This window comes from Mya arenaria, chromosome 3, assembly GCF_026914265.1.
Source record: "Mya arenaria isolate MELC-2E11 chromosome 3, ASM2691426v1".
Taxonomy (NCBI): Eukaryota; Metazoa; Mollusca; class Bivalvia; order Myida; family Myidae; genus Mya; species Mya arenaria.
The window spans coordinates 58,674,539-58,689,513 of record NC_069124.1 but is presented as its reverse complement, the minus strand read 5'-3'; the positions used below and the strand labels follow the sequence as shown (position 1 = coordinate 58,689,513).

The 14,975-nt window shown below is 33.0% G+C and overlaps 1 protein-coding gene and 2 long non-coding RNA genes across 4 annotated transcripts in view; 1 reads left to right on the top strand and 2 right to left on the bottom strand.

Moving 5' to 3' along the window:
• The window catches only part of LOC128226841 (uncharacterized), a 39,788-nt gene extending 37,964 nt beyond the window's left edge, over positions 1-1,824 (bottom strand). For both annotated transcript variants that reach the window (XM_052936918.1, XM_052936919.1), the window contains exon 1: positions 1,693-1,824. The gene's annotated coding sequence lies outside the window, so the exon portion shown is untranslated. The remainder of the gene's footprint in view (positions 1-1,692) is intronic.
• On the top strand, positions 1,140-13,769 carry LOC128226845 (uncharacterized). Its single transcript, XR_008259733.1, has 3 exons — positions 1,140-1,194; positions 12,088-12,664; positions 13,117-13,769. It is a non-coding gene; the product is annotated as an uncharacterized LOC128226845 (long non-coding RNA).
• Positions 7,037-9,355, bottom strand: LOC128226846 (uncharacterized). The gene is made up of 3 exons (XR_008259734.1): positions 9,245-9,355; positions 8,546-8,611; positions 7,037-7,894 (listed from the first exon to the last, which is right to left on the bottom strand). It is a non-coding gene; the product is annotated as an uncharacterized LOC128226846 (long non-coding RNA).
• Positions 13,770-14,975: the final 1,206 nt, after the last annotated feature.

The following is a 14,975-nucleotide window of genomic DNA, read 5'->3' as shown; positions in this document are numbered from 1 at the left end:
AGAGCAGAAACAGAAAATAGTAGCGGAAAGGCGTTGAAAAAAAAATCGCGGATCAAAATGCCAAAAAAAAATTTGAGTCGGCAACGATTTTTATGGGTCGGTCGCGTTACTCCAAACAAGAATTTTTTTATTTTAGGCCTTAAGATAATCGCTTCCGAGATTTTTTTCGTTTTTTTTTTATGACTTTCCGGGACAAACATGCACCCTCCATGACTCCGTGACAGAGATATGATTTCCCGGATAATTCCGGACGTCCGGGACATTATCACATGTATGTCGTTGATCAGGATGCATATTCTTTCATGACCTTAATTTCCAAATAAATTGATAATTTACATGGGTATATGCACTAATTTGGCATGTTGTACCACTATAACGAGTGTCATTAACAGTTTGACCTAGAAGATGGAAATCATGTGCCCAGTGTGTGGAGATTATGCGACAACTTACTATACGACGATCGCAGTTTCAGATTTTATTTTTCAAATATGAAATACCACGAATTCAAATACCAACAAAATGTAAATTTTCGAAAAAAACACTAAATTTCATGCCAACAAATATAAATGATTTCACAGTAATTCATTTTTGTATTATTAATCCAATTTATTTTGGCTGTTTTAAACACAGACCATGAATGCAGTCAAAATAAATATATGTTGTTTTTTTAAATCAGGATTATATATGCTCTTGTTATGGACCTGAGAGTAAACCAATGATCTAGTCCAAATAATTGTACGTTGACGGATTTTTTTTAGATTTTTGATATGGCAAATCCTTCACGTACAAATTGTTTAGTATCAAAAGTGGGTAGTTGTTCCGATCAGGATTCCGGGTTAAAGCATATAGCGTCTATAAAATATCATAAAAACAAGAAATATTACCAGATAATGTTATTTTATATTAGTCCGTACACAATTTTTTTTTATCCAACTTATAATTATGAGTTTGACGGCTTTCCTTCATTTCATTCTATCAAAACATAACGATATATACATGAAGGGCACCTGCAAGGCTTCAGGGCACAGTTTTAAATCGCTAGAAACATTTCGGCCATGGCCGAGTTGTTACGATTGTATAACAAGGTCTATCTCGAAGCTTTGTCGGAGGAGGCCGAGTTATTACGATTGTATCGAGTTGTTCCCCTCCGCATAATTGTTATCTGTGTCAGTCTACTTTCGTTTTATTAGAAAGGTAAACAACTTGTTTTAATGCATTAAATGCTTGTTTAGTGCAAAATAACATTTCACTTACATGGTAAAATATGAATTTAGCTCTTCATGATCAATTTCAACCATAAAATACTTCACTTAAAACATTTTCAATATTTTTAAAACACCCCTGTTTTTTGCACATTCCCGTTTAGACATTAGGGATTGGAAGAATCCGGTATAACACGTCTATTATTTTAGACTAACCAATGATCATAATCCGTCGAGAAAATGGTGTGCCAATGACGGTACAAATAAATAAATATCATACCTAGAACAATTAATTTTTTAGCCTTTAGGATTAGTCATTCTAAAATGCCGTCCAGGCTTCTTTTTTTAATGATGGTTAGCCTGGACCCATCATTAAAAAAAAAGCCTGAACGCAGAATGACTACCTTTAGGATTTATTATTATTATTTCATTTGTAGTATTCATGTTGGATGAGCCAAAATTGCACGATGCAGCAAATATAATAACTTACATAAATTGGACATTTGTGCTTCAAGTGTCATGTCCAAAACGATTCTTATTTTGACCTGGAATAAGTATTATTGTTATTGTCCCAGTTTTGGTGACAGTAAGAAACAACGATGTAAAACTTCCGGGTTAAAACTCCCGTCTACTATCCGTACCGATTTAGAGGACAAAATTTTAAAATGTTCCCATCCAAAATGTTTATTGTGGCAGAGACCTATAAACTATACCAGTACTAGGTCCGTAACAGTGTCGAGAAAAAAATGTGTAAAACATGGGGTCGTGCTAAACTGCTGACCGATTAGCTGACCATATAGGAATAGAAGAGATTTGCTGACGAATTGCTGACCATATGAACAAAGAAGTATTTTTTCTGTTTGTTTTTAGTGTTTAAAATGTTTTACTGTTATATGAAATGATTAATTGAATTGACGACTGTTCTTTTTTGCTATTCCAAGAGCGTTTCGTTGCAGATAGATGTCTTTTTATCATTAAAAGATAGAAAAAAAACTGTCTACATCCATGCCACACCACGTGGAGGCGCTCTTACCATGGCCCATTTTTGTTTGAGTAAATGAGCTAGTGAGTAGTGATTGATTGATAGATTGATTGTGTGAGTGAAAGAGTTATTGATAGTGAGTGATTGATTGAATGGGTGTGCTAGATGAATGAATAATGAAAGATTCAGTTAAACAAGGATTTATTTTTTGACCTATTGATTGATTGATTGATTGACTGACTGACTGCTTGATGTTTTTTGAAATCATTTAGTGGTAGATCACTGCCGGGTATGCTCTCCGCTGTGCTCGTCGGCATTATATCAATGGCAGAAATCGCAGTATCAATGTTATATATATATATATATATAAATGATAAATATATCATAGTCCATTTTCCTTATATTTACATTGGTCAGCTAAGAATTTGAGTTTTCCTATACGTTACATTGGTCAGCACTATGCAGTGAACCGTGAAGTTGACTGACCATATAGAAACAGTACAACTTTGCAATATCGGGTTTCCTTATACGTTACATTGGTCAGCTAAGAAATTGGTCTGTAACTTTTCAATACCGGGTTTTCCTATTCGTTACATATTGGTCAGCTAAGATTTAAGAACTCCTCTCTATCATTGAGTAATAGTTAGCGGCATATAAAATAAGTAAACAAGACAACTAAGTTTCAATGCTATAATAACAAAATCAATTTGATAATAATTGGTCTGTTACAAATCCTTAACTCGTATTACTTTTTCATTTATTAACAATATCAGGCCATCAATCGGGTTAAAGGTAAAAATATTTGTCAATGACATAATGCCTACATAACAAATTTATTAAGTATTTAGTCAACAACTTAACAATGTATCATAGTCCATTTTCCTTATATGTTACATTGGTCAGCTAAGAATTTGTTCAGTAACTTTTCAATATCGGGTTTCCATATATGTTACATTGGTCAGCTAAGAGATTGGTCAGTAACTTTTCAATACCAAGTTATCCTATACGTTACAGTGGTCAGCACTATGCAGTGAACCGTGAAGCTGACTGACCATATAGTCATTTTGGTCAGCTAAGAAATTGGTCAGTATCTTATGAATGATGCATTACTTTGTCATCAATATGCACTGAACCATGAAATAGAGTGACAATACAACAATTGACCCCGAGGCTCTTGGTGCAAATTGTGACAACTCGATAGTCGCACAGTGTTAGCGTTCATATCTTTAACGATTTTAAGGGGCTTCAAGGACCATACAAGTTAATGAATAAATATAAATTAAAAGCGTACACTAGATTCACCAATAATGCTTTATTTGTTTATATTATGTGAACATTTCATTATGCTGTATGCTCAACGAATTACAATTATTTCATAAAAATTTTAAGAATTTAAAGGACATGTAATTACACATAATATGAGTAAATATAATATAATGCCTACATAACAAAACTATTAAGTATTTAGTCAAAAACTTAACAATGTATCATAGTCCATTTTCCTTATATGTTACATTGGTCAGCTAAGAATTTGTTCAGTAACTTTTCAATATCGGTTTTCCATATATGTTACATTGGTCAGCTAAGAAATTGGTCAGTAACTTTTCAATACCAAGTTATCCTGTACGTTACATTGGTCAGCACTATGCAGTGAACCGTGAAGTTGACTGACCATATAGTAATTTTGGTCAGCTAAGAATTTGTTCAGTAACTTTTCATTATCGGGTTTACTTATACGTTACATTGGTCAGCTAAGATATTGGTCAGTTACTTTTCAATATCAAGTTTTCCTATACGTTACATTGGTCAGCACTATGCAGTGAACCGTGAAGTTGACTGACCCTATAGAAACAGTACAACTTTCCAATATCGGGTTTCCTTATACGTTATATTGGTCAGCTAAGAAATTAGTCAGTAACTTTTCAATGTCGAGTTTTCCTGTACGCATATTGAGTAAATATAATATAATCTTCTTTCTCACTTATCGACTCCTTTGGCACCAACGGATAAAATTCCAAACTTTTATCCAGGAAATCACGCGTTTTAAATCCAGAGTATGAAAACACGGGACACTTGGTTAAATTGCCTAAGTATTTCGCCTGCGAATGTCCAACAATCAAAGCCATAATGAAACTATTTGAAAACACAAAGTCCAGCTAAAAAAATATTTCACTATATGAGCACGCAAAACTGCACTAGACAAAATCCTTTTAATTTTACAAATGGAATCACACAAATTACAGAAAAAATAATGAAAAATACGGCAATATTTCGGAGTTAATTTTGCAACGACTATGAAAGTGATATTCTCGACCAAGAAAATGAAATATATACTTATCAAACTTTAATCATTAGCAACAGTTTGCCTATGATTGCCTTATTATTCACAAAATAACTTAGAACATACAACAGATTAAAGAGAAATAAGTTCTTAATTAAAATTATCAATACCGATTTGGCAAACACCATTCTTTTGATCGTTCTTTGATGTAGTGCAGATAGTTTTTCACAGGTAGTGAAGCTAACATTTAAAGCTACATTAACAATTAAAAATATTGCTTTCAAATAATTGTACTGTACATCGTTATTAAAACCGTGATATTGTTCACATGTTTTCAACAACCCAGAAAAAAATAACTCATTGAAATGCAATTTCCCCCAAAAAAACCCGACAACTATCCGTCTATTCTTACACTTTTAAGGAGTATATAAAATAAATTTAACATAATATGTCTTGAAAGATCTTAAACATCAAAACTTTTTTTCAATTGTTTTCCTTCTTTGTCTATATGGTCAGCAATTGGTCAGCAACTCTCTTCTATTTCTATATGGTCAGCTAATCGGTCAGCAGTTTAGTATTGACCGAATTTGCCTAAAACATGAACATTAACAATCGTAACAACTCGGCCATCTCCGGCAAGCTTCGAGATAGACCTCGTAAATAGTAGTAAGGATATACGAAAGTGCGATGCGGCTGCCGGCGATTAACACCGTTTTCAATCCGCGTAAAGAAGGCCCATTGTAACAACAAGGAAATGGATTGTGTTAAATTAAATGTGCTTGTTTAAGAGAAAATATTTATTGTAACCTCAAAGAATGTTCGTTTTATGAATATTTAGATGTTTCCTTATGGTTGAAGCACCCTTTTTCCTCTAGAAAAATCGTGAGCACACAGAAAATGTACTTGACAGTCATTGAAATGATCATACGGTTCATGGCATGCATGAATCATTACATCGGATTAAATGCATGCATGGACTAAATGTCAACATTTTCTCAACAGTTATAGGAATACCCTATGAAATGTAAGTTTTAAGTCATACTTTGCCGTGTTATTTTTCACACCATTCCTTGCCATTAAAACACTATTCAGTAAAATCATTGATTGCCTTGTGCAGAGTTTTGTGGGTTGTGGTAGGATGGGTGTGAGCTTGGCACCCAGTCAGCTTTACCAGCTGAAATCTATTCATGCCATTACTTCAGCATTGTTGGGTTTGGGCTGCAGTTTTTTTTTGTGTAAACAGTTCTGTGGGGTTGGGGTGGGGCGGTGACTATCCACGCAGTAAGCTCAATTGTTAGAGTACCAGTACAACGTTCATGTGGATATGCACCAGACAATTGTAACCACGCCCCCCCCCCCCAGGTCTGGGGAATAGTGGGGACTTTGACTTTCAGTACAGCCAACCCCGGCTAAAATCCCCACCCTGCGCGGACGATCCTATGGCAAAATCCCTGCCAAATGCCCCCACACCCCTGGGACTCTAGGTAAGGTCCATTCCCCTCTATATTATAAGCGAAGATAAAACCACCGCATTCACCCAGCACTGCAGGGCCACCTGATAGGTAAAAACACAGCCCATTTCCCCGGGTTAACCCCAGTATTACCCGGACCTGGGGGGGGGGGGGGGGTTACAATTGACTGGTGCACTAAGTTGACAGAACTTGTCTTAAAATTGTATTTGTTCAAGGCAGATCATGCTTCACTTTTCCTCCTAAGCTGTGGATAAAACCCACTCATTAGAAGTTTCCTTCCACATTATGTTTGTCTTAATCTATAATTATTAGTATCAATATCTTTGAGTAAATTGTCATTTTTTATTAAAAACAACAACACCAAAAGAGTTACTGATAAGATACTCAACTTATTTATTTTTTTGTAAATAAAAGCCTTAAACAAATATTTAGCCAGGTTACTAAGCTTTTCAGCAATGTATACCAGAATTTTTTCAATAATACTTAATCTATTTTGAATAATTTGCCTTTAGATCACTCTTCACCAAATGACTCTTTTATGTCCAACTTCATAAAATGCAAAGAAGAATAGTTACAGTTTGAATCAACACGTCTCTTAATTTTATTTTTAATATTAGTCAAGTAATAACAGAGCCATCTGTATGCAATCCAATGTAAAATTAATGATAAATTAGGTTTTGCTCCCATTTTTACTTTCATTTCTGTGTCATGCCCTTTTAAGTGCATTGAGTCTATTGGGAGACTTCACAATATTTCTGGCATTTAATCCCCATATATGGCTTTAAGTTGCCATACAAATTTAAGTCTTCATTACAAAAAATACTGTATGTCTCCACTTTAACCATAAACACACAATGAGAGGACTAAAGCATTACCATGTGTCAGAATTATAGATCTTTCTTTGCATTTTATTTGTCTAAATGTATTACTGGTCTCTTTAGCAATATCCTGGTGCCGCTTTTAGTGCTTGGCTTGACAGTTTGGTTTTTATTACATTGTTTTATTTGTACACAACAATGATGATGATGATGATGATGACACTATGCTATGCCAAAACCTCAACACATTTTCTTCAAACAAAAATGGACAGTCATTCAGAATAACTTTTATTACATCATTTGAGAAAATAAACTCATACAATCAACGAAATAAACATGCATCTGTAAAATCACAAGTCATGTTATGTGTTCGTTAAATTTAACTTAATAAAGAAAATAAATATTGGTTGCAGTAAGCAATGCGCATCACTTCTAATAAACATTCCAACAGAATGAAAAATAAATCAACACAAATGGAAAAACTGTTTGCAAGTCAGCTAGTATCTTATTTTATGCCTTATCAGATTGCTATGCAAGCTGGAAGCTTACAAAATCACTCTTAAGTCTGTTGCCTAAGTAGAAACAAGTATGGACATCCTTTTCCTGAGGTCAAGAGAAAGTATCTTGGAGGTCTTGAACTCACAACCTTGAATTTGAGGCTTATCCTATAGACCTTTTTCACCTTTTCACATTTTAAAGAGCCCAGTTTACAATATGGCATTTGCAAGGATGTGCCCTATTAACGGATTTTCTGAAGTCTTAAAAATTGAACTGAACAAAATAGTTCTCCTTTATTTGGTCTGCCGATGTCATCTATTTCTGTTTTTGTAGTTATTTTCCCTCCATAATATAGGAAAACCACTTTAAGCGTAGATAAATCCTTTACCATATTACCCTTTTAAAATATATGTTCGGATTTATTTAATAATCACGGACCAACAGATGACTTTTATCTTCAACTTCACATTAGTATGTAAGTCATCAAATATTTGAGATGACAAGATGTTCCACTGAACGCTTTGTTTCCATCTTGCACTCATTTTTCCAAGGTAGGAGTTGCAGTTGTGTTAGATGATTTCCATGCATTGCAGGTCAATCCTCATACAATGGCATTTTTGATTACATTCGGATTCCAGTGCCTGAAATATAAAAGAGAAAATACAACAATAATAGGAATTATATTTTCAGATCAATTATTTTAAAAGCCTGTACAACAACAGAAAAGTATTCACAAAACATTAAGTGCAACACCGATTTAAAGCTGCGTCCTCATGGTTTTACTGTTCTGACGCCTTTTTTATCTTTAAATGAGCCAATTGGCAATTATTGTGCAAATGTATGGAAACCAGTGATATTAGACTGCTGACATAATATCAGATCACAGTCTTTCATATACAAGTTTGAAAATTTGGTAAAAATTCCTCCAGCTAGTCATATAAGGTCATACATCATAGAACAGATTTCAATTGTTTGGAAAATATTTTGTTGCTATTGCATTAAGCCATATAATTAATAATATGTGTAAATTTAATTTAATTACTCCTTTGGGCTTTTGAAGAATGACCAAGAAGAACTGTCAATCTGTGAGAGAGCAGCTTTTAGCTCTGGACTACTGGTTAATTAAAAAATATGAAATGAAATTGTTTTCATGTTTAAATTAATCTACAATGTTGATATTTTAAAACTTGTTGGTTAATTGTACAAACATGCAGGTACTTTTGGGCTTAAAACCAATAGGATAATTGACTGTTAAATTATTGTCCGAATTTCGAAAATAGCACACTCATTACCTCATCTGCCTTTTTTCATTAGAACAAGCTGGGAATCAGAGTCAGCTGCACCCCTGATACTATTCTCTGAAAATGACAATAAGATTAAAATTTAAATGTCTGCATTTCATTGGCAAAGTAAAAATGTCAGCATTTTTCAATGTTTCTGCCACTGGTGGTTATCAAAGAATTTAGTCTTGAAAGAAATGTGTGCTGGTTTATGCGTTCAAACTCATTTTGTTAAACCAATAGAATGAAGATCTAATTTATTTAGAGAACTATATTAGTGAACAGGGCCGAGGTATTCAATTGTGCCATTACATTAAGTTGTTCGCTACCAACACTCACGGACATATAAACCATACATCCTTGGTTAAAAGAATGTAAATTTTAATTATAAAAAATTAAAGTTAATGATATGAAATGTATGAGATAAATACACTGAGAAAGAAAGTCTAACCTATTATCGATCTAAGTAAAGTCAGATTCAGACTTATTTGTTATTAAAAAACAACAAATAGAGTATATGTTTTCTTAATTTTTGCCACTGATCACTGGAGCTTTAAAATTGTTATTTACTAAATTAGAATCTGTCAAATGAAAGAAGACTACCCCACCCACTAAGAATTAATGACATTTCCTATTAGTTTCTCATTAGGGCTCTTTTAAAACTATTTTTATATTCTATCAAAATACAATAAGTATAAAAATAACACTTACACACAAATAAGTGGTAAAAGTTCGCTCCTCATTCTGTCTTTGGACTAACATATCTCTTGGTTGTTTGAACATCTTCTTGGTCGGCCATGATGGACTATTTTCTTACGACCCGTATTATATCCGAGGCCATATCTTGATACTAGCCGAGGAGTTCCGAATGGAACATTAAATGAATCTCTGAAATGAAAGAGAAATACAAGGAATAGCTAAACCAATTTTACTTTACGGCACAGAAATTTGGGTAACGGAATTATGATGTCATAAACTTGAAGAGTTCAGCTGAATTTCCTAAAGCATATTCTAAAATTAAAACGTTCAACTCCAAATTATATAGTTTACGGCGAAACTGGAACAAAACCAGTGACGCTAAATATAGAAGAGAATAGAGATCCCAAAGTAATTGATTAATTACATGGTATTACTACTACTACTACTGCTACTGCTGCTGCTGCTGCTGCTGCTGATGATGATGATGGTAACGACGACGATAATAATAATAATAATAATAATAATAATAATAATAATAATAATAATAATAATAATAATAATATGAATGTGATTATGAATAATAATAATAATAATAATAATAATAATAATAATAATAATGATAATAATAATAATAATATGAATGTGATTAATAATGATGATAAAAATAATGATAATAATAATAATAATAATAATAATAATAATAATAATAATAATAATGATGATAAATTATCATCACTGATATATAAATGCATTTACGGAACAGTTCAAACTTTACCTTCTGACATAATAAGAATTCGATAAACAATACAAAGTGTGGATTTATAAGAATTTGGGAATATGAACAAGATGTAAATCCTAAACTGCTTAAACTTGCGGTAAAGCGCAAGCTTAAAGATAATTCTTAACCACTGTGGTACTCGCTTATTAAAAAAAGGCAACAGTCAATCTTATAAAATCTTCAAAACATCATTTGGCTATGAGAAGTATCTTAATTCATTCAACACCAAACTCATTATTATGTCCACTTATCAAGTCAAGAACAAGAAATAACAAACTACCAACAGAAAATGAACGATAAGTTAGTTCCTTATTCCTTATTCCTTTTTCGAATAAGGAATAGGGAACTGGTTCCTTATTCCTTATTCAAAATAAATAATTGTAGATATGCATAAAATCACTTCTTTGTTATGTGTTTCATATTTTCATTACAATTCGACAACTTTGTGAATAAAATAATGCACGATAATAGAAAAAAATCGAATAAAACTCGAATAAGGAATAAAAACTTTTAAGTAATACATTTTTTTTCAAATAACTATGCAGAAGTGGTCTACATAAAAAGTGTACAGAAATGCATTGTCTATTCAAGAGGGTTTTAGTGCTTCAAGTGCTTTAAAAACGTTCCAAAATCCGAATAGGTCCGATAGGTAACAGAATTTACGAAAAATACTCAATTTCAAAGTGCTTAATTTGCTAGTTTTTTTGAAGAAATATCAAAAATTGATCCTTTTAAACAATTTGAATAAATGCATTGACTTATTTAAAGGGATGGAGAGTTTCAATTGCTTTACAACGCACACTAAATCGAATAAGGAATAAGGAACTAGTTCCCTGTTCCTTATTCAAACACGAATAAAGAACAGAAACGGTGAATTTTCAACTTTTTGATTAAGACATTTTTTTATCAAATAACTATGCAGAAGTGGTCTACAGAAAAAAAAGTTTAAAGAAATGCATTGTCTATTCAAGAGAGTATCAGTACTTAAAGTGCTTTAAAAACGTACCAAACTCCGAATAAGGAACAGAAATCTTGAAAACGTATTTCTTTTTTTAACTTACTCGTTTTATCACTTTTCGACAAAATAACTATGCAGAAGTTGTCTATATAAAAAGTTTAAAGAAATGCATTGTCTATTCAAGAGAGTTTTAGTGCTTAAAGTGCTTTAAAAACGCTCCAAAATTCGAATAAGGAACAGAATTTACGAAAAAAATACTGAATATCAAAGTGTTTCATATGCTATTTTTTGACGAAATATCAATTGCACATATATCTTATCAAATAATTTGAATAAATGTGTTTTCTTATTGAGCAGGATGGAGTGTTCCAAGTACTTTAAACCGCACACTAAGTCGAATAAGGAATAAGGAACTAGTTGCAATAAAGCTATAATCCATGTAAATTTTGCCAGATTGTCGTATGCCAGTTTAAAGATTACTTCTTTTTAACATTAGAAGCAATGAGAACATTAAGTTCTATGCTTATATATGCATATTATCTGTCTTACAGGCGACACAAATATATAGAAATGGGCATATTATAAATATTTAGCATAAGAATCGCTGTTTCGATAATTACCGATATCGTCATGTAAATTAGGGTCAATTCTGCAATTGTGGCAGGCATATATGTTTCGATTTATCCACAATGTTTTTTTTTGCTTTCATATAATGCATTGTTTTCGAAGAAATACAAACGCTTGAACCATTTATCATTGGAACTTGCACCCTGACAAACGCATTATTATAAATGAAAATAGATCATTATTTGTTTGGAGTTGGTAACTATTGTTAAAGGTAAATATGTGAACTAAATAATATATCTTTCGTATTTACTTTTAAATATCTTTATATCTCAGCGTTATCAATAGTAAGGACAAAAGTTCCATGGCAGTTGCATGATTATTATATGTTTTTAAAAAAGAAATGCTTATAACATTGGCTGTAAATGTACTAAACAAAAAACGTTCTCTATACAACTTTACGGTTAGTATTTTTTTCGCTTAGCTTGTTCCCTAGTTTCCATTTTATTCTTTATAATCGGACGTAACATGGTATCTATATATATTTTATATCAGGATGGGCTGACGGCTTTTGTAGTGACAAATCGTTTGGAAACTACCCTCATATGGACTGTAACAAGTTCTACCAATGTGGTCCAGATGGCGAGGTTATTACCCAGTGTCCCGGTAATCTACACTACGACGTAGTAAAAAACAATGCAATTGGCCTTAAGATGCCGGTGTTCATTCAGATCCAGCATAACTAACCGGCCAACGTCAACAAAAGCTATTTCTTCAACATCATTCAGAAACATCAGTCCACCTCACACATCATCCAGACGTTTGGTAACCTGAATAGCTCGGATTTCGTCCACAAGAGAGACGCCGACAAAATCGACATCAACAAGAACAAGAGAAACATCTTCATCTGAAAGGCCAACGCCAAATCTTTCTTCTTCAAGAATCGAATTACCACCAAGCCTCCGTTCCTCGACCCCAGTATTGCCAACACGATCGATTGCAATGCGAACCTCTTCTGCTTCTTCAACATCTTCCTCGAGAAATATCCAGCCCTCATCACCCCAGTCAGGACCAATGCCTTCAAGCTCAACTGGCTGCTTTGAACCAGGTTCAACTGGCTGCTTTGAACCAGGTTAGAAACATTATATTTACATGCTTACCGGTATTCATCCTGTCATTGCTTCGACAATCAGCCTTACTCGATTACAAACACGACAATGAGAAATTTAACCGAGTGATGAGCGTACACAGCAAAAATAATCACGCATACAATTCAATTTGATAATTTGCAAGAAATATTGAAAAGTAGCTGTGATTGCCTACTTGTGAGACTCGATATCTAACAAAAAAGAAAAGGTCACCTTTTCCTCGACAGGAATTCATTTTCGCCGAAGACGAATAATTAAGCTGATAATCTGGTCTAATGCTATACCTTAAACCAATTCATTTTACTATGCTAAAGATTTGGTTTTTTTATAAATACATGCATGTACTTGTTTTATCAAGTTTGTACTTTTTAAATCAAATATGTTTTGAAGTCAAACAGATCACAACTTTCATGCACATACTTAATATTGTTCATAGGGACAGTGGAATTCTTGGTATGCGTATCTACGGGTGGCGCCCTCAAAGAATGTGAACTTCATAGCATTGAAACGCTGATGGACGAAGTACTGGCTATGTTGTACGAGTATGATGATGGGGAACCATAGTGTTCTCATCGCAGCTTTATCAAGTAAAAGGACTGTATGAGGACTTATAATATTGGATAATGAATTTTAACATGTACATAATTAAATAAAACTCTACTTTTTTGTCACAACAATTGCTATTTCTGACTGATTTTACTGACAAGAAAGGCCAAAAGAAATAACAACAGCATGCGTAAGTATTTGGTGAACTATGAACATAAAGTATGCTGTGAGAATTTTTGACATTTAGGAAACAAGTTTAGTCTAAATATATGATCACTTTGGCTTTTCAGTCTTTGAATCGTATCATATTTATTATTTTGCAAGTATAAATATATTTGGGACAAGATTGAGGTTGTGTACTCATAAAGTCGTTTAAACCCCTACTGTTTTTATGGACCGTTTTAAAGGGGGTAATCCCATTATTTATTGATACAGATATTTTGGTGCGTGTATGGTATTTGTGTAATGTTTGTACGCTTGTATATCTCGGTCGCTGTCTGTTACATCCTTAAAGTTTGCCCCTTAACTGGGTTTGTATTTGAGTTGTTGGTTTCTGGGCTTCCCCTTGTATTATTTCTGTATTCGTTTTGTGTTTTGTGTTTTGTGACCACATACATTTAATTAATATAATATAATTGTCTTGGAACGAGCAAATTTTTCCGTTGATATCTGCAAACCAGTGATAAAAAAAAGATGACAAAAGATCAGATCGCAGATTTTCATATTTCCGCTCCAAAATGTATGTGCTATGCATTTTTCTTAAAACGTTAGTAACAGTTTAAGACATGAAACATTAAATTTGGAGTTGGTACAAGTAGCTCCCTTGCCTGGAGCTCGGCATTTAAAGGGTAGTGCTTGAAAAAGTGGTGTACTTAATACTGGTTCGTAGTGCGAATAGTTGGAGTTAGAAATGATTTTATTGTGTATGATAGATTTACTAATGATATTAATAATGATGATATTGCAGACATACCCCTAGCTCGGGCCTCTCTAGACAAACATTGTAATTCATTTGGTTTACAGTTTCTTGATCTTTGCAAATCCACGGGATTTCGTATTTTCTGGGTCATTTACCTTTGCATCAAGAAATGGGTCGTCTTTTATTGATTACGTGTTGTGGAAGCAATTCAATTTTGATGATATTATCGGATTTAATATTTGTCCATTCAATGAATGGAGTGATCATTGTCCAATAGCGTTTTCGATAAAAACAAATTATTCTTTCTGCGACAAAAGTAAAACGCAGTGCAATTTTGTTAAGATCAATATAGAGCAGGATTAATATCTAAACTAACTGTGTTTAACACATGAACGGCAAATGTAAATATACAAAATAGATCTGATATCAATAATATAATTAATTACTTTACACAAACCATTCACGGCTGATCCCTTGTTTAAAAATGATTATATATTTAAAGAGAAAATTTGTTTTGTCGACAATTCACATTGTATTAGCAAACAATGGCTTGATAATGATTGTATAACGGCAAAACGTAATTACTCGGACGCTGCGAACATGTATACTCATTGTAAATCGAACACAAATAGAATACAAATGTGCACCTTGAAAAGTGTTTATAAAAAGCTCGTTAAGCGTAAGCGAAAGTTGTTTAAAAGCCTAAGGCCTTTTGGAAATATTTAAAAAAAAGCTACACAGAACAGCAGTGCTTATATTTCGTTGCAAAATTTTACCAAATAGTTTTCAGAATTGAGTGAATATATATTTCAAACTGAAAATGGTGAAGC